The 25102-nt window shown below is 50.5% G+C and overlaps 1 pseudogene; it reads right to left on the reverse strand.

The window, feature by feature from the left end:
• Window positions 1–23740: 23740 nt before the first annotated feature.
• Window positions 23741–24646, reverse strand: LOC136474443 (transcription factor TCP7-like; annotated as a pseudogene).
• Window positions 24647–25102: the final 456 nt, after the last annotated feature.

A 25102-nucleotide genomic window follows, 5' to 3' on the forward strand; every position in this document is an offset into this window, starting at 1 on the left:
GTAAAACCATAGACTGGTGGAATAGTGTCCTAAAGCTCGCTGTGATTACATAGTACTTTGGGGGTGTCCGTGCATATTTGCCATCGCGCGCGGGTCTTCCCTCGTCGTGGGCCGTTGGCCGGCTAGGCCGCGCGCGCGCGTGGGCCGTGTTGCGCTGGTGCACGCGTCGCGCCGTGGCGGGCCGAGTCAGCGAGTTGGGCCAAGGGGCAGGATTTGGTTTCCTTGAATTCCAGTAAATTAGAAATGTTTATTTATTTTAGTTATGGATGGAACTTCGATAAATCGTAGTAAATTGTGTAGTTGTCCAAAAATAGCAAGACTAATTTTGTTAGGTTCATAAAAACACCATCTATCTGTTAGTGTAGTTAGTTCACAGTTAGCTATTATGGTGATAGGCTCGTAAATTCTAATTAGAAAGCTTGGTATTATGTAGATTCATATTTGTAGGAATATTTGTGGACAATTGGTGATAGCTATCGACATAAAAATTTTATAGTAGGTTCCCTAGGCCATTATGTACTTGCTGTAAATTTTGTAGCCTTAGAATGAGTTGTTAGATAGAGTAGCTATTACCTTTGCTTTATCGTATATTGCGTAAATTAGCATTAGGAGTAAGAATACCTGTAGTTGCTATAAGAATGAATGTCATGTTTCATACTTGTTAGTGGTGACGGTATGAAGCTTAGCCTTTAGTGGGTAGACCTTACTTAGTAGTTTAATCGATGTACTTTTATTTTAAGAATTTCTGTTGCCGTATTATTAAATGTTGCATCATCATTTCATGTAGATCACGAACTGGTAGACTTCGTTCCCGTCGGCGAGCTGGAGTACGACGAGGTGATCGAGGAGTACGAGGAGGAGGTCCTTGTGCAGGAGAAAGCCTAGGAGCCTGTTGGTGCTGACCCTGCTAACCCGGTGCCTGCCCAAGGCAAGCCCTGGAGCATAACCCATATTTTTATGATCACTAAATATATATATGATGTGCATTTAAGTTACATGTATTTTATGGAAACTACCTGCATAAATATATCTACCCATGAGTCCTACTAGTACAGGTCGAGTAACTGCTATGCTCAGGATATCGGTAGCATGAGTAACCTACTGTTACTCGCAAATAGGTAATAAAATATGATCACTCATGATAAAATAGTGGAAAGGAAAATTGTGACCGGGCAGGGATATGGTTTGGGTACTGGTGGGTGTAAGGGGTTGTGTCCTACGGCCAATGGGGCATGACTAGGTTACACTTTTTTCCTGTCCGTGTCGATTAAGGACTGGTCGTTGCAATGGACGCTAGGCAAGTCACAGATCTATTGTCCCGAGCGCATACTTGGGTATGGGCGTAGGGAAGACTTGTTGCTCTCTTGTCATGGATCCGGCTCTTTCTGGACCGACTGATTGGAGGCAGGGATGGTGGAGGTCCTTGCACCACACGGAGTCCGGGACTCAGGTGTGGGGGCTTGGAGTCCAAGTTTGGATGGGGACCTGGACACCCGGGACAAGAGAGTAATGGGTTAGTCCTGCTTGTGCCTGGGGCACAAGCAGGGCATGTGTTTCGGGGCACCCAGCTGTGCACATTGATTCACGAATCGCCACTGAGTTGGTACAACTTGTCTTAACTCTAGCATCGTAGTAGGAACTGGAAGTTGAAAGGAGAAGACATGGAACTGATTGCTCAACTCTTGCTTGAAAGTAGAATAGGTGCTTATATAGACTGGCTAGATGATAATTTAAAATGGCTTATAATAAGACATAAATAAGGACTCACTATTAGCGTTGCTTTCTGCTAAAGAAAACCAGCAAACCATAAGGCCTATCATATTCCTTAGAGTCAGGAAATTATTCCCAATAGTCGCATAAGTCTTGCGAGTACATTGTGTACTTAGGGTTTATTTACCCCTGTTGCAGGTGATGCTGGAAGAGTAACTCTATGTGGAGGATCCTTCTGGTGGGCTCAGACGGAATCCTCGCCCTTATCGCTAGTTGTTATTTTTAAAATTCCACTGTTTATTATTCCGCACTCTGGTATTTGGTATTGTAATAATGTACTTTTTAAGAAACTCGAATGTATGAAATGAACTGGTATTGTAACTCGTTCTCATTATTGGATCCTTGGGAAAAATGTGGATCTTTCGGGTTCTCCCTCGGGGTGTGCCTGACGGACACCGCTCGCTGTAGCCTGCTTTCGGGGTGCTTAGTGTCTGATGGAAGACGAGCGCCTCCGTAAGTATGCTATTTCGGGCAGTTCTGCCACAGTTGGTACTAGAGCCAATAATGGTTATGAGTTCATCACCCTTTTTCAATAACTTAAAAATTTGACCAGCAAAAGTTTTACGAAAAGTAGGATGCGATTATATTAGGTAAGTAAGTATAAGCCCTAGCAATATGGTCTATCTAGGATAGCGGCACTGGTTTTATCTAATCAATTTTCTGTAGGTACACTGACTTACGTGCGTAAGAAATCACTTAGTATCATGGAAAGTGAGTGTGCGATGTGCCAAAAATTTTACGAATGCCGCTATATTCCGGCTTGAGTGAACGTATAGGTCGAAGCATGCATCATGATAATGGCATCTTACTTCAACGGAAATCCCCCATCACGTATAATTGAATTAGTAAATTGATAGGACTAACTAACGAAATGCTTTAATAAATGTGCTGTCATCCCTCACATTCCTTACTTCTGATCGGGAAGGGTGTTCTAATGGATGGTTTGTCTCTCTTACAGATGAATCTAAGGTCTAGATGTGGGAGCACCAGTTCTGGGGCGGCTCATGAGGGCCAGGGTGATAGTGGCCGGGCCATTGAGCGCGGCAACGGGGGAGGTCAGGAGGTTCCACCTCTGGCTCCTCAACCTTTCCCGCCACCGCCACCACCTCCGCCGATGACTCCCACAGAGATAATGGCGGAGCTGTTGGCTGCTTGCTGGGAGTTAGCTGCTGCTCGCCAGGAAACAGCTCGTGCCATGGACATTATGGCATAGGCTGTCGCGGGCCTCGCCCACGGAGGCCACGGGGGTCACGGTGGGAACGGGGGTGGTGCCCGTTGTCCTGAGGGACCATCCTCCTACCAGGACTTCCTCAAGACTCACCCACCCACCTTCACCCCATCTGATGAGCCTCTGGAGGCGGAGCACTGGCTTCGTACTATGCAATAGAAGTTTTGGCTCCTCGGAGTGGCCGATGAGCAGAAGGTGCGCTTTGCAGCGCAACAGCTTTTGGGGGCCGCAGGTGCTTGGTGGGACACCTTCTAGGCCATGGAGCAGCCAGATCATCCAGTAACCTGGCAGGAGTTCACTACTGCTTTCCGAGAGTTCTTCATCCCTGCTGGTGTCATCAACCAGAAGGTGACTAAGTTCCTAGAGCTGTGCCAGGGGAATAGGACAGTGATGGAATATGTGAACAAGTTTAATCACTTGGCTCAGTATCCTGGCAGTCAGGTGGATACTGATGACAAGAAGAGGGAATGCTTCTTTCGTGGTCTAGCTCCCCTCCTTCAGGAAAAGCTCTATACGGTGAACTATCAGACCTTTGGGACTCTGATGAACGCCGCCATTGCTATTGAGGGTTTTCAGCGGGAGTCCTAGGCGGATTGGAAGAGGAAGCGGGTGGTAGCTGGATCCTCTAGCCACCCTCACACACAGAAGATATAGGTTGTCTGACGGGGGCCTTATCAACCATTCGGCGGGCCTTCGTTCTGGCAACCCCAGCAGACTTCGCAAGCTTCCTCTACATAGTACCATGCACCTCCGCAGTAGGTGCAGCCTCAGTAGTCTTTGGGACAGCAGGTCCCACCTCGTCAGGGGTTCGAGAACAAGCCTGGTGCTTGTTTCAAGTGTGGCAAAGATGGACACTATGCCCAGGCCTGCCCCCAGAACCAGCCCGCTCAGTCAGCTCAATCGTCCGCAAATTCTAGGCTTGTCAAGAGGACCATCATCAAGAAGAAAGTGCCCAGCAGATCCGGCTAGGTGCACTTCATAGATGCTGCACAGGTGTTGTAGCAGGAGCTGATGATGGCTGGTATGTTTACCATCGACTACCATCTAGCTTTGGTGTTGTTCGATTCTGGTGCATCACATTCCTTTATGAGCATGGGGTTTATAGAGCGGCACAACTTACCACTTATGGCTATACCGTATGTCTATAAGATCCATACTGCGGGTTCACAATAGTTCATCAATACCCGCATGGATACCGTAAGTTTGGTATTAGCCACCCACACTTACCGCCTACAGTTCATGGTCATGCCTGGGCAAGGCATTGATGCTATTCTTGGAATGAACAGGTTGCGGGTGTATGGGGTAGTATTGGATATGTAGAGGAGAAGTGTAGAGTTACAGCTTCCTTCTTCTGAGGATAGGATGTCTCTTACTGTACCCTCAGAATCAGTCTTACCTGTTGCTGCCCATGCTGAAGCTGCTCCTGATCTTACCTCGATTCTGGTAGTATGTGAGTTCCCGGATGTTTTCCCTAAAGATCTTCCTGGGTTGCCACCGGACCGTGAGGTAGAATTCTCCATTGAGCTAGAGCCTGGTACTGCTCCTATCTCTAGACGGCCGTACCGCATGGCTCCAAGGGAACTAGCAGAAATGAAGAAGCAACTAGAAGAGTTGATGGACAAAGGTTTCATCCATCCGAGTTCTTCACCATGGGGTTGCCCAGCCATTTTCGTGAAGAAGAAGGATGGTACCTTATGGATGTGTGTGGATTACTGCCCTCTTAATGCGGTAACAGTTAAGAACAAGTATCCCTTGCCCCGCATAGATACCTTGTTTGACCAATTAGCTGGTGCTAAGGTGTTCTCAAAGATTGATCTCCGATCAAGCTATCATCAGATTAAGATCAGGCCACATGATATACCAAAGACATCTTTCTCTACTAGGTATGGGCTATATGAATACCTAGTGATGTCTTTTGGTCTCACCAATGCTCCTGCCTTCTTCATGTACCTGATGAATTAAGTTTTCATGCCGGAGCTGGATAAGTTTGTGGTGGTTTTCATTGATGACATCCTGATCTATTCCAAGGATGATGAAGAGCATGCCCGGCACCTCCGGATAGTACTGACTCGACTAAGGGAGCACAAGTTGTATGCTAAATTTAGCAAGTGCGAGTTTTGGTTAGATCGAGTGCAGTTTTTGGGGCATATGTTGACACCTGAAGGCATTTCTATAGATCCCAGCAAGGTGCAAGATGTATTGTATTGGAAGTCTCCTAGGTCTGTGCGTCAGATTCATCAGTTCCTGTGTCTAGCTAGGTACTATCAGCGTTTCATTCTTGATTTCTCCAAAATAGCCTAGCCCATGACCAAGCTGCTCTAGAAAGAAGCTAAGTTTGATTGGGGCCTAGCTTGTGAAGAAGCTTTTCAATCTCTGAAGACTTTTCTGACCACTGCTCCTGTGTTGGCTCAACCAGATATTGATTGGCCCTTTGATGTATACTGTGATGCCTCAAAGATGGGATTAGGGTGTGTGCTTATGCAAGATGGGCGTGTGATAGCTTATGCTTCGCACCAACTAAAGAAGCACGAGGTGAATTACCCCACTCATGACTTAGAGCTGGCCGTTGTGGTCCACGCTCTAAAGATTTAGAGGCACTATCTGTTGGGCAACAAAGTACATATTTTCACTGATCACAAGATCCTCAAGTATATTTTTACTCAGTCTGAGCTGAACATGAGACAAAGGAGATGGTTAGAGTTGATAAAGGATTATAATTTGGAAGTCCATTATCACCCAGGAAAGGCCAATGTTGTAGCAGATGCCTTGAGCCGCAAGTCACATCAGGTTGAGGAAATACCTTTGTCTCTCAACCACACTGAGGTGCTAGCTCGTATTGCATTGACCTCAGAATTGTTGGAGCAGATTATTCAGGAACAGAAGGAAGATCCCAAAGAGATTCCTCACATCAGGAAATTGATGGCCAAAGGTCGTGGCCCTCACTTTAGCATTGATGAGCAAGGGGTCATGAGATACAAGGATAGACTGGTGGTTCCATCCAATAAAGAGATGAAAAGAAAAATTTTGAATGAAGATCACCATTCAAAACTGTCTATTCATCCTAGCAGTAACAAGATGTATCACGATCTGCGTCACTTGTACTGGTGGTCCAACATGAAGCAGGACATCACCCGGTATGTCGCCGAATGTGACACGTGTGGTAGAGTTAAGGCAGATCATCTACGTACCCTAGGATATTTGCAGCCCTTGCCCATTCCTGTTTGGAAGTGGGAAGATATTTCCATGGATTTCATTGTGGGTGTACCCCGCACAACCAAGGGTTATAACTCTATTTGGGTTATTGTGGGTCGCCTCACTAAGTCCACTCACTTCCTCCCAGTAAATTCTAAATACTCTGCCTGGTAGTATGCCGAGTTGTACCTAGACAGGATTGTGACTCTACATGGAGTTCCACTAACTATCATCTCTGATAGGGGATCAGTTTTTGTCTCTCGCTTCTGGGAACAACTCTAGGAGTGTCTTGGGACAAGTCTCCTCCGCAGCTTAGCTTATCACCCCTAGACTAACGGCCAAACCGAGAGGGTAAATCAAGTGCTTGAAGATATGTTGAGAGCCTCTGCCATTTCTTTCCCTGAGAAGTGGGAGGTCTGCTTGAAGCTAGAAGAATTCTCTTACAATAATAGCTACCAAGAAAGCATCCACATGGCACCCTTTGAGGCTCTATATGGAAGAAAGTGTAGGACGCCACTCAACTAGGTCGAAGTGGGAGATCGTGGATACTTTGGGCCATAATTCGTCGAGGAAGCTTGGGAGCAAGCCATTCTTATTCGGAGTTATTTGAAGGCAACTCAGACTCGGTAGAAAGCATATGTCGACAAGCGAAGAAGGCCTTTGGAATTTGAAGTTGGGGATTATGTGTACCTCAAGGTGTCTCCTATGAGGGGAGTGCATTGGTTTGGTATCCATGGTAAGCTAGCTCCCTAGTATGTGGGCCCTTACTGAATCTTGAAGCGGTGTAACCCAGTTGCTTACCATCTACAACTTCCAGATATTCTCTCTGCAGTACACGATGTGTTCCATGTATCACAGCTGAAGAAATGTTTATGGGTTCTCGATGAAGCGGTGGAAATTGAAGGATTTCCTCTCCAGCCAGACTTGACTTATGTGGAGCACCCTGTAAAAATCTTGGATGAGAAATAAAGAGTCACCAGAAATAGTGTGGTAAAGTTCTACAAAGTGCAATGACAAAACCATTCTAAAGATGAAGCCACCTAGGAGCAGGAGAGTTACTTGTTGGAGCATTATCCCCATCTCCTTTCTGGCGCTGGTAGTTAGTGCGGTGTCAAAATGTATTCCCTGTCTCTTTCTCACACTAAGCACACGAAATCTCAGGTCGAGATTTTGTTTTAGGGGGGGTAGATTTGTAACACCCTCGGTGTTACGTTGTACTATTCTTGCTAAACATCACATGAGCATCATATTTATGTGCATCTATGTATAACATGAATTATAAATCAATGTTAGACACTTGAAACATTTTTGCGAAACATGAAACAATGATACGCGTCATGTCACTTGATTGAATTTTGTTGAACAAAAATGTATAGAGCATTTTGTGAATGGCGATGAAGCATGTGCGGTCGAGGACAAGGATAACTCACTAGTACATCCCATAGGTCGGATTTGGGATTCGACGCGAAATCGTTCGAATCGACGTCGTTTCGCGTAAGTTTTAAAAAGGTCGACGAAGCCATCTTTGGCAATAATTGTAGAGCGATCGGCTTAGGAAGTGGTATGATATCTGGACTCCGATGGACAGCCCAATGTACCCTCTTGTGCATCAAATAGTTGGTTTGGCCTTTGGAGCATTATGTACAAGCTTTCTAGCTACTTTAAAAAGCGTGCACGGCACATGACTGAGCTCTGGGCGCGGTCACCACTGGCCTGGCACCGCTGCTGGCTTGCTAGCGCACTGCCACGCCGGCCATGTCCCATTGCCATGCCGGCTGCGCCCCACCGCCGCGTCGGTGCACGTGCATGGCTTTGCGCTGCGTGCCAAGGTCGTCTGCCACACGCACTGACCGTGGCCATCGCCGCTGCTGGCCATGTCCGCCGCTGCTGGCTCGCCCACGCACGTGCGCCGATGCACCGGCCGCATCCGCACTGCCACCGTGAAGGCACGCGCATGCAGGGTCTGGGCGTGGCTGCCTTGTCCGCCTGCTGGCACTCGTTGGTGCGCGAGTCATAGCACCGTGGCTGACGCGCGTCGCCCAGGCCGTCGACCATGCTCTGCCGTGCCATGCCCTGCCCTACTTTGGTCGGAGGCGCGCCGGGTCCTGCGCTACACGCCACCAGCGGCCACGCACGGCACTGCTTCGTTGACTCACCTTGGCTGCTCGCACGAAGGACGATAGCCTGCTCCCCCATCACCTCCGCATCACTCGCACTGTGTCATTCTTGTCTAGCACTGCCCGCTACGACACCGTGCCATGCCTCGTTGGCTTGCAGCCACGGCCATGCGGTCAGTCACCTATGGCACGTCCCATTGTCCCCATCATGGCGCGTGCTTGTCTGTTGCGTTGACGTCCACAGCAGGACTGAGCCAAGCCACGCCAGGACCTCCCCTGCCTCCGCTGTCTCCATGGCCGCCGGGATGGCTCTTTCAAATTTGTCATGGTAGCAGTGCCCTATTACAATTGGCTTCGTCCCCGACTCCGCTAGGTAGCCTGCAGTCCTACCGACCCCACATCGCTGCCTGTAGCTCTGTCCTAGGCCTCAATTTTGAACGCCGTGCCATCGGGTCCTTAAGAACGGGGCGGTCTGCGCCGTCGGCTTACCTCGCAACCAAGGCACCCCGTGGCAATTCAGTGCACCACTAGCCCTGCCTTACCCTCCTGAGCATCCTGCGCACCTCGATCGTAGTGTTGCAGCAGTCCAACCTTCCCTGACGTGGCCGTGTCATCGTCGTGCACCACTGCGGCATCGATGCGCACGCGGCCAGCTCAGCTCAGGCCGTCTTCGGCCGTACCGTCAACATGAATGTATCCGTGGGTAGTCCCTTGAGCTCTCTAGCTTAGTTGCTTGCTCCGCCTTCGCTGTCACTCACGGGAACGTGCCCGCCATTGCAGGGAAGGGACCACCGTTGGGGAGGGGGCTCGGCATGGTGCCCTGTTCACCGTGAAGCCTCCAATCGCTGCGCTTTGTCCCCAAGGTAATCATCGGCCCCTTAGTTAGGTAGTAGAGGTTCGGATGGCGCCGGCGTGGCCGCCCGGTGCCCGCGGCGTCGCGCCAGTGCGCACACGGGTGTCGAGGGACTTCACCGCGGTAAAGAAGGAGAAAAGGCAGGGTGCAGCTGTAAAACCATAGACTGGTGGAATAGTGTCCTAGAGCTCGCTGTGATTACATAGTACTTCAGGGTTGTTCGTGCAAATTTGCCATCACGCGCGGGTCTTCCCTCATCGCGGGTCGTTGGTCGGCTGGGCCGCGCGCCCGCGTGGGCCGCGTTACGCTGGCGCACGCATCGCGCCGTGGCGGGCCGAGTCAGCGAGTTGGGCCGACGGGTAGGATTTGGTTTCCTTGAATTCCAGTAAATTAGAAATGTTTATTTATTTTAGTTATGAATGGAACTTCAATAAATCGTAGTAAATTACGTAGTTGTTCAAAAATAGCAAGACTGATTTTGTTAGGTTCACAAAAACACCATCTATCTGTTAGTGTAGTTAGTTCACAGTTAGCTGTTATGGTGATAGGCTCGTAAATTCTAATTAGAAAGCTTGGTATTTTGTAGATTCATATTTGTAGGAATATTTGTGGACAATTGGTGATAGCTATCGACATAAAAATTTTATAATAGGTTCCCTAGGCCATTATGTACTTGCTGTAAATTTTGTAGCCTTAGAATAAGTTGCTAGATAGAGTAGCTATTACCTTTGCTTTATCGTATATTGCGTAAATTAACATTAGGAGTAAGAATACCTGTAGTTGCTATAAGAATGAATGTCATGTTTCATACTTGTTAGTGGCGATGGTATGAAGCTTAGCCTTTAGTGGGTAGACCTCACTTAGTAGTTTAATCGATGTACTTTTATTTTAAGAATTTCTGTTGTCGTATTATTAAACGTTGCATCATCATTTCATATAGATCACGAACTGGTAGACTTCATGCCCGTCGGTGAGCCGAAGTACGACGAGGTGATCAAGGAGTGTGAGGAGGAGGTCCTCGTGCAGGAGGAAGCCTAGGAGCCTGTTGGTGTTGACCCTGCTGACCCGGCGCCTGCCTAAGGCAAGCCCCGGAGCATAACCCATATTTTTATGATCACTAAATATATATATATGATGTGCATTTAAGTTATAGGCATTTTTTGGAAACTACCTACATAAATATATCTACCCATGAGTCCTACTAGTACAGGTCGAGTAACTGCTATGCTCAGGATATCGGTAGCATGAGTAACCTACCGTTACTCGCAAATAGGTAATAAAATATGATCACTCATGATAAAATAGTGGAAAGGAAAATTGTGACCGGGCAGGGATATGGTTTGGGTACTAGTGGGTGTAAGGGGTTGTGTCCTACGGCCAATGGGGCATGACTAGGTTACACTTTTTTCCTATCCGTGTCGATTAAGGACTGGTCGTTGCAATGGACACTAGGCAAGTCACAGATCTATTGTCCCGAGCGCATACTTAGGTATGGGCGCAGGGAAGACTTGTTGCTCTCTTGTCATGGATCCAGCTCTTTCCAGACCGACTGATTGGAGGCGGGGATGGTGGAGGTCCTTGCACCACACAGAGTTCGGGACTCAGGTGTGGGGGCTTAGAGTCCAAGTTTGGATGGGGACCTGGACACCCGAGATAGGAGAGGGATGGGTTAGTCCTGCTTGTGCCTGGGGCACAAGTGGGGCGTGTGTTTCGTGGCACCCAGCTGGGCACATTGGTTCACGAATCGTCACCAAGTCGGTACGACTTGTCTTAACTCTAGCATCGTAGTAAGAACTAAAAGTTGAAAGGAGAACACATGGAACTGATTGCTCAACTCTTGCTTGAAAGTAGAACAGGTGCTTATATAGACTGGCTAGATGATAATTTAAAACAAATAAGGACTCACTATTAGCGTTGCTTTCTGCTAAAGAAAACCAGCAAACCATAAAGCCTATCATATTCCTTGGAGTCGGGAAATTATTCCCAATAGTCAGATAAGTCTTGCGAGTACATTGTGTACTCAGGGTTTATTTACCCCTGTTGCAGGTGATGCTTAAAGAGTAACTCTATGTGGAGGATCCTTCTGGTGGGCTCAGACGGAATCCTCGCCCTTATCGCTAGTTGTTATTTTTAAAATTCCACTGTTTATTATTCCGCACTCTGGTATTTGGTATTGTAATAATGTACTTTTTAAGAAACTCGGATGTATGAAAGGAACTGGTATTGTAACTCATTCTCATTATTGGATCCTTGGGAAAAATGTGGATCTTTCGGGTTCTCCCTCGGGGTGTGCCTGACGGACACTGCTCGCTGTAGCCTGCTTCCAGGGTGCTTAGTGTCTAATGGAAGACGAGCGCCTCCATAAGTATGCTATTTCGGGCGGTTCTGCCACATCAGCATGCCCCTCGGGACTCCGAAAACACATTTTTCGGGGTTGAGTTTAATGCTATTTGCTCGGAGTTTCGCAAAGGTTTGCTCAAGATCAGCGACGAGGTGATCAGCCCGTTTGGACTTAACTACGATGCCGTCGATGTAGGCCTCAATGGTCCGCCCGATGAGGTCTCCGAAGCATCTGAGCATACAATGCTGGTACATAGCTCCAGCGTTTTTTAGACCGAACGGCATCGAGACATAGCAGTATGATCCAAAGGGGGTGATGAAAGATATCACGAGCTGGTCGGATTCTTTCATCACAATTTGATGGTAGCCGGAGTACGCATCAAGGAAGCAGAGGGTTTCGCACCCCGAGGTTGAGTCGACTATTTGGTCTATGCACGGTAAAGGAAACGGATCCTTTGGGCATGCTTTGTTGAGACCCGTATAGTCAACACACATTCTCCATTTCCCGCTCTTCTTTCTTACAAGAATGGGATTAGCTAACCACTCTGGGTGGTGTACTTCCCTGATGAATCCGGCGGCCGATAGCTTTGCTATCTCTTCACCGATGGCCTTGCTTCACCGGCTTGGAGCCTGGATGGATTTTCAAGGTATGCTCGGCGACCTCCCTTGGAATGCCTAGCATATCCAAGGGTTTCCACACAAAGATGTCTTTGTTGTCATGGAGGAAGTTGACGAGCACGCTTTCCTATTCAGAGGAGAGCGTGGTACCAATGCGTACCGTTTTTCCCTCGGAGCTGTCGGGATATATGAGGACCTCCTTGGAGCCCTCTGCCGATTCGAACGACCCGATCAACTTCTTCACGTCGGGCGCTTCTTCGGCGACCTCCTTCCTAAGGGCGGCGAGTTCCCAGGAGGCAACGATTGTCGTGGCATGGCCACAACATTCGACCTTGCACTCGTAGGCACGCTGAAAGGAGGTACCGACGGTGATGACCCCGTGGGGGGCCGGCATCTTCAGCCTGAGGTACATATAGTTGGGGACGGCCATGAAGTTCGCGTAGCATGGACATCCTAGGATGGCGTGGAAGGTTCTGGGGAACCCCACCACCTCGAAGGTGAGGGTCTTAGTCCTGTAATTGAACTGATCCCCAAAGGTAACAGGTAGATCGATCTGTCCGAGTGGCATGGCCTGCTTCCCGAGCATGACACCGTGGCTCGAACTGGGCGGAGGTTCGTCCGATCGACACCCATCTCGTCGAGTGTCTTGGCGTACATGATGTTGAGGCCGCTGCCTCCGTCCATCAATACCTTGGTGAGTCGCTTTGGGCAGACGATCGGGTCGATGACAAGAAAATACCTCCCCGGGTGCGGGATGGTATCCGGATGGTCGGTCCGGTCGAAGGTTATGGCGGACTCCGACCACCGGAGGAAGGGAGGTGTGGCCGGTTGGGCCATGTAGACCTCGTTGAAAGCTCTAGTTTGGTTTTGGTGAATTGATGAAACCCTAAGTGCTAACCTAGTTTATCAAGTGATTATGACATAGGTAGCACATTCCAAGTGGTGAAGCAAATGAAGATCATGACATGGTGATGGTGATGCCATGGTGATGATCAAGTGCTTGGACTTGAAAAGAAGAAAGAGAAAAACAAAAGGCTCAAGGCAAATGTATAAATGGTAGGAGCCATTTTGTTTTGGTGATCGAGACACTTAGTGAGTGTGATCACATTTAGGTTTGATAGCCGTACTATTAAGAGGGGTGAAACTCGTATCGGAATACGGTTATCAAAGTGCCACTAGATGCTCTAACTCATTGTATATGCATTTCGGATCTAGTGGAGTGCTAACACCCTAGAAAATATTTGTGAAAATATGCTAACACATGTGCACAAGGTGATACACTTAGTGGTTGGCACATTCTAGCAAGGGTTAGAAACTTCACTAGCGGATAGTCCGATGGTGCCACCGGCACCCTAGACAGAAAAGATGGAGATCACTGTAAGTGACCGGACGCTGATCTCAGTTGGACCGGCGCGTCCGGTCAGTGGCAGCAGAGGGCACGCAGCGTCGGTCTCTGATCGAACACTGGGTCACAAATAGACCGGACGCTGGAAGGCTGTGTCCGGTCCTACTGACGTGGCAACACTCCATGTTGAGGGTAACTAACCAGACGCTGGCTATGTCCGATCGTGAAAAGTCGTCTCTGGATGATTACTGGAAACGACCGGACGCTGGGGTTCAGTGGCCGATCACTTTGAGCTGCTGCGTTCGGTCGTCTTCTTGTCCGTTGAGATCAGGCGATCGAGTTTTGAAGAGAGGGACACGTGGCGTGCATCACGTGACCAGACGCTGAGGTCCAGCGTCCGGTCAATATGACCGGAGCGTCCGGTCACCCCGCGTTGTGCCCAGTAAAGGGGTATAACGGCTCTATTTCGTGGGGGCTTCTATTTAAGCCCCATGGCCGGCTCGAGCTCACTCTCTTCACCATTTGCATTGACATAGCAACCTTGTGAGCTTAGCCAAAGCCCTCCCACTAATCTCCATCATTGATTCATCATCTTTGTGAGATTGGGAGAGAATCCAAGTGCATTGCTTGAGTGTTTGCATCTAGAGGAACTTGGTGTTCGTGTTTTGCTGCGGGATTTGCTTGTTACTCTTGATGGTTGCCGCCACCTAGATGGCTTGGAGCAGTGAGGATCGTCGAGCAGAGGTTGGTGATTGTCTCTGACTCCGATTGTGGTGATTGTGAGGGGTTCTTGACCTTTCCCCAGCAGAGAGCCAAAAGGTACTCTAGTGGATTGCTCGTGGCTTGTGTGATCCTCATCTTATGTTGGTTGTGCGGCACCCTATTGAGGGCTTGGCGTGTGAAGCCAATTAGCGCATGAACCTCCAAGTGAGTGTATCGCCACAACGAGGACTAGCTTGTCGGCAAGCAAGTGAACCTCGGTAAAAAATCATTATGTTCATCTTTGATTCCGAGGTGATTGGTCTTCATTGTTATTCATCCTTGTGATTGATTGGTTCCTTCATCTACACAGCGGTATAACCTTCTTGATCACTCTCTTTACATTACCACAAACTAGTTGTCAAGCTCTTTAGTGTAGCTAGTTGTGAGAGCTTGCTTGCTTGGTTAGTGTGGCTCTTTAGTTAGCCTTTGAGAGCACACTAACATAGGGTAGTGTCATAGCTATTGTGTGAATAGATACTATCTAAACTAAAATTGTGGTAGGTGGCTTGCATTTTGAGTAAGCTAGCGCAACACTTGCTTCACCTTATAATTGTCTAACCATGTTGTTAAGTGTTGTTGTAGAAATTTTTATTAGGCTATTCACCCCCCTCTAGCCATTAGGACCTTTCACTCACGGCGCGCAAGCTTCTAACGACGTTTAGAGTCATAGGCCATTGATCCTCCGAAGATCATGAGGCAGCCGTCTAGCATTGGAAAGCCATCGTCCTTCTCGGCGTCATCCATAGTGGGGGCAGGTTCCTTCCCTTGCTCCCCTTTGTTGGACCTTTCGGACAAGAACTTCCGCATGAGGCTGCAGTCCTTGAGCGGATGCTTTACGGGAAAGGCGTGGTTCGGGCACGACCCCTCGAGCATTTTTTCAAAGTGGTTCGGAGTGCCCTCCATGGGCTTCCGACCACCCTTGCGGTCAGCAGCAGCCACGAGAGAGTCCTCGCGTCGTTGCTTCTTATTCATTCTTTTGGCGGAACTATTGGAGGTGCCTTCGCTGGCACCCTCGTCCCGCCTTGCCTTGCCCTCGAGGCGATCGAAGATCGCTCCGACCGCCTCCTCCCCTGAGGCATGGCTGGTGGCGATGTCTAGAAGTTCCTTGGTGGTTCACGGGCCCTTGTGTCCCAACTTATGAACCAAGGATTCGTAGGTCGTCCTAGACAGGAAGGCTCATATTACGTCAGCGTTGGCGACGTTAGGGAGCTCGTTGCACTACCGGGACAGGAAGGCTCATATTCGGATGTACCCGTAGAGGGTCTCACCGGCCTTTTGATGGTAGTTCTTGTGATCCCATGGGTTCCCAGGGCGTTTTGTACATTCCCTGAAAGTTTCTCACAAAGATCTCCTTCAGATCCACCCAACTCTGGATTGTGTTGGACGGCAGGTGTTCCAACCACGCCCGGGCCGAATCGGTCAAGAACAGTGGAAGGTTGCGGATAATGAAGTCGTCATTATCCGCACCACCGGCTTGACAGGCAAGCTGATAGTCTTCAAGCCAAAGTCTGGGGTTTGTCTCCCTAGAATATTTAGGAATATTAGTAGGTGGTCGATACCTTGGTGAGAATGCAGCGTTGAGGATATGCCGGCTGAAGACCTGAGGCCCTGGTAGGCCGGGGCTGGGGCTCCGGTCCTCGCCGCTGTCGTAGCGTCCGCCGCGTCGAGGATGATAGCCACGGTGGCCTCCTTCCCTTGGGTCGCTGTAGGCGTGTCTACGGGCGTTGATGGTGATGCGTGCATCGTGGTTGTGGCCAAGACGTTGATGTACTGGGATCGCAGCGCGCTGCCCGGTGCCTTGTGGTGCTTGGTGGACTGATGCGTCGGGACGCATTGAGGGCGTACGCTGGCTGGTGTCGAGCTCGCGTCGCCGCAACAGTAAGCTTTCCGCCTGCTGCGCTGCCGCACGCTCAAGCAACGTGTGAATTTCACGGTGGGCCCGATGAACTTCGGGCGTTGCGGCCTCTGGAACGCCATGGAGCAAAGCCATTGTGGCGGTGATGTTCTAGCTTGCCCGAGCAAAGTGAGGAAGGGTTTCATCATCGGCGATGATCCTTCGGTTCACGTCGCGGGCCACGGCGTGTGCACGCCCACTGTCTCTGCGGCGTTCGATCTCTCGATCGACCTCCGTGTACTCCCAAACAAGGTGTTGTCTGGCTTCGTCTATCTCCTGCTTTTGGGCTCTCAGTTGCTCCACCCCTACATGAGGTGGGGCCGCTATCCCCCTTTGGATCCATCACCGAGGTTGCCTACCGGGGTAGCGTCATCCGCGGAGACGATCTCGACGTGTCCCTCGGGGGTACCCGCCATGAAACATTCCCGGGAGGGGTGATGGCTCCCCCTGCTGGAGTTAGAGCCAGAGTCCGACCCTGGTCCCTCTGCGAGGAGGCTGTGGAGGGATTCCGTGACGCTTTCGATCATCCCCACGAACTCGTTGTTCGTGGGGAACGGGATCGTGCGTTGTGCCATAAGGTGACTAATGGTCACCGCGGCGTTGCAGAGACCGAACGAAAGCGCCGTCGGGGCGCTCCGTGTAGAGTATTCTAGAGAGGGGGTGAGGCAGCATGGGTCCTCCTTGGATGGCTGGGGTCCAGGGGAGTCATCGGGCCAACACTCAAGCCTCCCATAGTTGAAGCTGACAGAGGGGAGAGACTGGATGGCAGCGTGGGCCAACGCCAACTCTCCTCCCACCATGACGATGAAGTCCAGGTCACCGAAACGCACGTGTGCGCCTGGGACCCAGCTGATTGCGTGGCTAGCCATCCGAGGCTTCATTTGGAAGGCACAAAGGCCCCTACATGGCGCGCTAACTGTCAGTGTTTCGAACAAACACCGGCTAGTAAATTTATAATTGTTGCGCGTTAGGCTCGGATGGTGCACTAAAGGACACAAGGTTTATACTGGTTTGGGCTGAATGTCCCTATGTCTAGTCTGCTGCTGCTCGTGTTATTAGTACCGAAAAAAGGTTCGTAGTAGGGGGTACAAACGGTCAAGAGAGGGATAGGTCCCAAGTCTCTAATGGAATGGTCGAAAGGACACCAAGAGCTCGATTGCTGCTTGGCTGTGTGTTATGTTGAATTGATCCGTCAAAAGTCAGTCCCTTTAGTGGGGTGCCCTACCCTCCTTTTTATAGACCAAGGGGGAGCAGGGGTTACAGATGGGAGAAAGAGGAAAAAACCAAAGGTGGAGAAGGTCCTTCGGGGGAGCCGGGTCTTTCTTTTTCCGTGTGCCTGCCCTGCTAACATGGCAGACCGTCCCAGGGATGGCGTGTTTGCTTATCCTTATAGGGCCATGCCCTAGCTTCTATCAGCAAGTGGGTGCGTCCCATCCTACGCCGACGGAGGGTGCGGCGTGTTAGAGGGCCAAGCTGCGACCCTTCGGGGAGTAGACGGGGAAGTGACCCTACGTCTGTCGCTGTAGGTGATGTGAATTCTGTCTTGGATCGTAGTGGTTGTAGTATGTTTGTGTTAGTATCCGCGTCCGAGGGCTGATGGCGGCGCCTACAACACTGTGGGACAAAAGTCGGCGCCTACAACACTGTTCGGGCACTGTTAGGTCGGAAAGGGCTTAAAGCGCCCGTCCCATCGTGTCCTGGCGGTGCCTTCCTGCAGACGTACAGGGCATGGCCCTCGATACTATGGTTGACTCGAATGTCCTGTCGTACCTTGTGCTTGTCTTTATGAAGGATCAGGGTGCAGTCGTCGGTCGAGGCGGAGTCTAGCCCTCGGACGTCGGGCGAGGCGGAGCCCGCCCTCGTACGTCGGGCGAGGCGAAGCCTAGCCCTCGGGGGTCGGACGAGACGGAGCCAGCCCTCGGTGGTCGGGCGAGGCGGAGCCAGCCCTCGGGGGTCGGGTGAGGCGGAACCAATCTTCCGTCGTTCGGGCAAGAAGCGCAGTAGTGTTCTCGTCTGACCGGAAGTGTCAACGTTCGATGGTTATTAGTTCCACCTCGTTGGGTACCCCGATATTAGGTCCCCGACACCGACGAAACAGATCACGCACATATTCATACACAGAAAAATGAGAGGAATAAACTCTCTCCTTACAAAAACAAATCAATCCATTGAAAATCATATAAAGGACTGATTACATCCCAATGAAACAGATCAGGCACATATTAAAACAAAGGAATTCGGCAAGGGCTTTGCTTACGGCAACAAAAAAAAGTTCACGCAAATATTCATATACAAGAAATCTTTGCTGACACCGACAAAACAAATCACACACATATACACTGAAAATGAGAGGAATAAACTCTCTCTGTAAGAAAATAAATCAATCTCCTAAAAAATCAAATAAAATAGTTTTAATAAAATAGTCATATGCAAATAACAATTCCCTCAAATTCACCCTAGATAGCTGTGGTGAACACAGTTATTGCAATATAAAATGAATTTAATAGATTTTTCATCCTTCACTCGACACACGTTCGTGTTTCACCTAGTTCTAATACAAAAACCAAATCCATGTGTCTGTGTTCATTACGAAGCCTTCAAAGCTCACACGTAGTCGTACCCGATTACAATACCGAAAACAAAAACACGTCTTCGGTGCAACTTACAGGCATTTATGTAGTGTTTACATAAAATATTGCGGTGACCGTGGATCGAACACACGACCTTCAGTCTAAGGCTCTCCCAACTGAGCTATCCCAGCTTCATATCTGTTACAACTGAGTCCAAGTTCATGAACTCAAATTTTTAGTCAAACTTTATTTCTCTGTTATCTACCGGACCAAGATCAGCATGCGCCAGTTGCTTATCCGCTTACCACTGCCGCGCGCAGGAACAGCACAGACGCTGAGACGCAGGGGCACGGCGCATCAAGTCCTTGTTTAGATTGCCTCAAAATTCCAAATTTTTTCACTCTCTCTCCATCACATTAATTTTTGGACGTATATATGAAGCATTAAATGTAGGTAAAAAAATAACTAATTACACAGTTTGGTTGTAAATCACGAGACGAATCTTTTAAGCCTAGTTAGTCCATGATCGAACAAAGTTTGTCAAATACAAACGAAACGTGCTACAGTGTCCAGATTGCAAAAATTTGCAATCTAAACCAGGCCCAAGTCTCCAACACCAACAGCATGCGCCCAGGAAGGCAGGAACCGCGCCGGCAGCTCGTCGAACGAACCGCGCGCCCCGACGCGCCGATCGATGCAAAGACACTCAAATTCAAGTTTGGGTTCAGAAGTCAGGAGTAGCCCGATCGAGGGTGGCAAGGACGGACAGTACTGGCTGGCCAGTGGCCACGCTTTTCGCGGCATCGTGCATCCCAAATGGCAAAGGGAGAATAACGCAGAGCGGCAGCAGGTGGCCCGCCGCGCGCGCGCCAGCCAGACGGGGGGCAAGCACGGCGTACGGGCGCGCGCCAGCGCGAACCTGACGAGACTTGGGCACTTGGCATCGTGCTCTGGGTCTCAGCCATGTCAAGGACCGGACCGGACCGGACCGGACCGGACGTGTGCTCAGACTCAAGTCACGCGCGCTCGGCGCTCGCTCCCACGCTTGGTTACATGCTGCGCACCGGCACCGCGTCGGTTGGCTGGCTGGCTGGGCTGGCTGGCCAGGAGTCGAGGTTCTCCAGGACCAGGCCGGCCGGCTGGCCGCCTGCGTATGGAGCAGGCAGGCGACCGGTGAACAGGGAGGCTGCACTGTTCTGAAGGCCGGGTCCATGCGATTGCTCGTATCCTAGCGTCCGGACCTGTAAAACCCACTACTAGAAACAGTGAGCTTGCCGAGTGTCCAAAAAACACTCGGCAACACTCGGCGTACACAGTGACGGCAAAAACTGTCTTTGCCGAGTGTTTTTTGTCGAGCACTCGGCAAATACGTTGCCGAGTGCTAAACCAACACTCGGCAAATATTTTTCAAAAATTGTTCGCTTGTCTGAATTCTGGAGGAATCTGGATGGTTTAGAGGAATGCTGGAGGAATTTGTGAGAGAAAAACACAGTTCCGGATGAAAAAAATAAGCGGATCAAGTCGGGTTTAAGGGCACGCGAACGGGGCCATAAAAAAACCGCGCCACCAGGACGCCCGCCGCCACCACCTCGCCGCCACCATGCCCGCCACCGCCACCACGTCCCCCACCACCACGTCAGCGGCCACCGCCACGCCGCCGCCGCCGCTACCACGTCCCCTGCCACCACGCCACCAAACAAGCACCACTGGCCGCCACCACCGCCCGCAGCCCACCGCCGAGCTGCCTCCCGCCGCCACCAAGCCCGCCACGCCACCACGCCCGACCTACCGGTGCCGAAGCTGGGGCCCGCCTCGACCACGACCACCTCGCGGCCGGCCATCGCGCCGGATCCGGGGAGGAGGGGCGGTGCGGCTGCAGAATTCGGGGAAGAGGGGCAGGGCGGCGGCCAGAGAAAGGGAGAGGAGGGGCGGGGGTAGTGGCCGGAGAGAGGGATAGGAGGGAGGGGAGGGGCGGTGTCGGGAGAGGGGGAAAGGAGGGGCCGGCGGGAGAGAGAGGGAGGGGAGGGGGCGGCGCCAGGAGAGAGAGGGGAGGGGCGGCGCCGAGAGAGGGGGAGGGGAGGGTATGGCGGGAGAGAGAGGAAGGGGAGGGGCGCCGAGAGAGAGGGAGGGGAGGGGCGGCGGGGGCAGCGCCAGGAGAGGGGGAGGGGATGGGACGGCAGGAGAGAGATGGATGGGAGGGGGTGGCGTCGGGAGAGAGAGGGGAGGGGGCGGCGAGAGCGAGAGGGAGGGGAGGGGCGGCGGGAGAGAGAGGGAGGAGAGGGGGGCGGCTCCGGGAGAGAGAAGGGAGGGGGCGGCGGGACGGCGGCACCGTGAGAGGGAGGGGTGCTTTTATAACGTGCTGAGTTTGCCGAGTGTCGGATCGAGACACTCGGCAAAGCTATCTTTGTTGAGTGTCACGGCACTCGGCAAACTAATCTTTGCCGAGTGTCTAGGGTTTGGGACACTCAGCAAATATTTTTTTTATTTTTTTTATAACGTGTTTTTCTTTTTTGTTCGATGTACTTTAAAAATACCTTGTCAAATTGACTCAACAATATATATATATATATATATATATATATATATATATATATATATATATATATATATATATATATATATGATTTTTCTATGAATATAATTCCAGTATTTTATGCAGTTACAGCTCAAATTTAATTTATATCAATTAAAATTCTATAATTGCACTTAATAAATTAAAATTATCACACGGATCCAAAAAATTATCAAAATTTCACATGAAACAATCTATGTTCTCTATTGGCTATACAAAAAAGTTTTGAAGTCAAACCCCAATTCGACCGTCACTTTGACTCCAAATCTTACCGATTCCTTCTCAACGCTACGGTTCTTCTTATGTGATGCTTCGGTTTGTAAACATCGTACGTGACAAATTGTGCGAAACCTTCCCAATTTTTTACCACAGCATCCACGTATGATATCATCACATCATGACAAATCTCATGATTTTCATACTTCGTTTGCTTTTTTTAGAATTTAAAAACCGTTTGGCCACACGTTCGTGGTCGTGTTTCCTGAACAAGATGTTCGAAATTTCTTTTCATTTCCCGGGTGACGCCTCACACTAGACTCAATAACATAAATATCATTTTTCTACTCATTTTGTTTTATTATTTGAATCACTTACAGTTCAAATTTGACTTATACGAAAAAATTCCTAGAAATATAATAAATTAATTAAATATAGCAAAAAGATCTACAAATGTACCAAATTTTAACATGGAATACCACATGTTGTATGTTGAGAGTAGAAAAAGTTTCAAGGTCAAAAGAGAAAATAAAATAAAATTATTTTGTCGAGTGCCGGACAATTACACTCGGCACTCGACAAACATATTTCTTTACCGAGTGCCTATCTTTACCGAGTGTTTTCTTTCTAGTTTGCCGAATGTCTGTCGTTAACAAGTGTTTTTTGCAACGTTTGTCAAGTGCATTTATTTTATCGAATGTTTTTTCGCAGCGAATACTTGTTTGCGAGTGTCGGCAAAAGGCTTGTTTCGGTAGTCACCGCGCGTGCACTCCCACTCAAAACCTAGTACTAGCGGTAGCCTGAGCCGTGACCGAAGTAGTAGCTGGGAACTACACGAAGCCGGAGCCGAGCGTGGCCACCGCCACCGTAGCTACTAGCTGTGTACGGGCCGGCAGGAGTAGTACGTGACTAGCTGCTGCGTGTGATGTACGTCGGCGACTGGCCTGGCAGGTCTGGCCAGCGACAGCCATGTTGCACGCATCGCACTTATTATTGGCGTCGTCCATCCACTCGCCGTTTGACCCATTTTTCGCTTCGAGACCTTCTGTGGTTCCGTTCCTCCTCGTCTTCCTTCAAGCTTGCCAAGCAAGGAGTAGTCGCGACCAGTCCAGTCGGTTCACATGACGCCGAGGCATGTTACCCTAGCCCTAGGTACGGTTTACATACATCGGCCACGCCAAGTCAACCAGACTTCTGCCGCAAGCTGGTAGTAGTACCAGAGACCAGAGGCTGCTACGCACGGCATGGCATCTCACATCTGATATGTGTACACATGCGTGTAGTATGGTGGCGGTACGCTGCACTGCACGAGATGATGGCTCGGCAAGGGCAGGGCATCTTTACAGATTGGAGCCCCGAGAAGTTGCGTCCAGCTTTGAGCTTTGACACGCACCGGGACATCGGTTCGGGGAAACGAAAGTGCACAGCAGCACAGGCAGGCACACAACGGCCTCAGCCTTTCAGAGCGCGGCAGCAGGCGGCGGCAGCGCGACTGTGCGTCGCGCAGGCGCCCGCAGCCTTTTGCCGGCCCTTCGCTTTCGCCTCTCTGCAGTCCGCAGACGCTCGACGCAGACGCAGAGGGAAAGAAAGCGAGGTCTCACAAGGAAAAGCGACCGACGGACGGGCCGCCCGGCGAAAGGGAATTCTTTGATTCTTTCTTTTCTTCCTTTCTCACCTCCCCGCAGGCCGGTTATCATTGCTGTAATCTGCTCATCTGCAGCTAGCCTGGATTGATGGGCATTGCACATCTGAACGTTTTTCAGATGCCATCGATTCTCGTGCAGTAACATCAGTCTCAAAAGAGGTCTAAGGCTGGTTGGTGCTGCAACTGGTTTAGGCTGACTGGTGCTGGTTTTTTTAAGAGGAAAACACTGTTGGCTGGCTGGTTTGGGCTGGCTGAAACCAGCCAGCAAACAGGCTGTAAATTAATGAGCTTTTCGGTCGAAGTCTTGTGATTATCATTGCTCGCTGTCGAATAGTACAGAATTTCATCGCTAGCTGACTATAAGAAATGACCGCAAAAGAATCTGAGCTTTATGAATTTATGCTTGTTGTACTGGTAAGACTTTCTTGGGGCTGATACAGACAAGATGCTAACATAAACAAGTTCCATGGAATCCAAAAGGCGCACAAAACCTAACACAGACGGCAAACCCCCAACCCGATTTAACCCGAATGCAGTAAGATTAAGATCTAAGCAAGAGGACTCGATCGTATTTACATTTAGCACTAAGCACCACAGCGATCTTTCATCAAATCTCGACTACAAGACACTGCCTTGGACTTGGTAGAGGGGAGCACAAGAGCACACACAAAATCAAGAACGTAGCGCTGCCAAGAACACACGGACGGACAACGATCAATGCGCGAGCGACGGATGTAGCAGTACGTGTCAGAAGCCGCGGCGGAGTCACCGGGTCTCCTCCTCGGCGCGCCTCGCGGCGCCGGAGAGCGCGGCGAGCAGGTTGAGGTGGTGGTGGTGTGCTGCGCCTGTGCCATGGGAACGTACGCCGCCGCTGCCGCCGCAGTCTGCGCCTCCAGCGGCGAGAAGCCCCAGGCTTCCGCCGTCGTCCGCGGCGCGGCCGCCGGCAGCGCCGCCCAGAACGCGGACGCGGTCCCCGCCATGGCGTCGCCTTCCTCGCGCGGGCGCTTGCCGAGGACGGTGGTGGCCGTCTGCTGCTGCTGGTGGTGGTAGTGGGAGGAGGAGGAGGACGTGGAGGGCGCGGAGGAGGAGACGAAGACGGCCGGGGTGGTGCCGGAGCCCGTGGCGGCCATGATGGAGGGCTCGGCCTGGCGGAGCAGCCACTCGATGGTCTGGCCGTCCGACTTGAGCCCCAGCTCGCGGGTGAGCTGGAACACGCGCGCCGCGCACACGATCGGCATGCGCACGCGCCGCCCGCGCCCGTTCACCTTGCTGTGGCGGTCCTTGCCGCCGCCGCCGCCGCCGCCCTCCTTCTTGACCGGCTTCGCGGGGGCCGCCATCATGGCGCCGGCGTCGGCCGCCGTGGATGGCATCGGCATCGGCTGGTAGACGTGGAACATGGCGGCGGCGGCGGCAGTGGAGACGTCGCGGGTGGTGGCCATGGCGCCTTCCTGCTGCCTCTCGTCGTGTTGCGGGACTGGAGACTGAGAGAGAGAGAGAGAGAGAGAGAGAGAGGTGGCTGGCGGTGGTGGACCGGTGGGGTTGGAGAGGTTTTTGAGGTGATGGGGGAGAGGGATTTATAATGAACTTGATGTAGACTTGGAAAGTTTTATTCCGCGTGTTTTACCATTCTAGTGGAATTTCACTGCCTACGCATACGTTCAGCTGAATTTGCTAGTGCAGTAATATTTGCCGGTTCACATGTTTCATGCGTTCACAACACACACACCACTCCGGTAAACAATGTCAGATCAAAGGAATTCCTCAGACCAAAAACATGTAGCATTTGAGTAATTAGCTACAAAGGAACACACTCTGGCCCGTCCGATTCGCTCAAAAAAACAAGTCGACTGTTCCGGTTGATTTGTTAGTAGGGAAAAACACTATTCCAGTTAAAAAAACAAGTTGAAAAATACGGATTATAAGACAAGCGAACAGAGCCTCTATGTTCATCATGTCTACGTGTAACATTGCTAGTTCAGC

This window comes from Miscanthus floridulus, chromosome 8, assembly GCF_019320115.1.
Source record: "Miscanthus floridulus cultivar M001 chromosome 8, ASM1932011v1, whole genome shotgun sequence".
NCBI classification, from domain to species: domain Eukaryota; kingdom Viridiplantae; phylum Streptophyta; class Magnoliopsida; order Poales; family Poaceae; genus Miscanthus; species Miscanthus floridulus.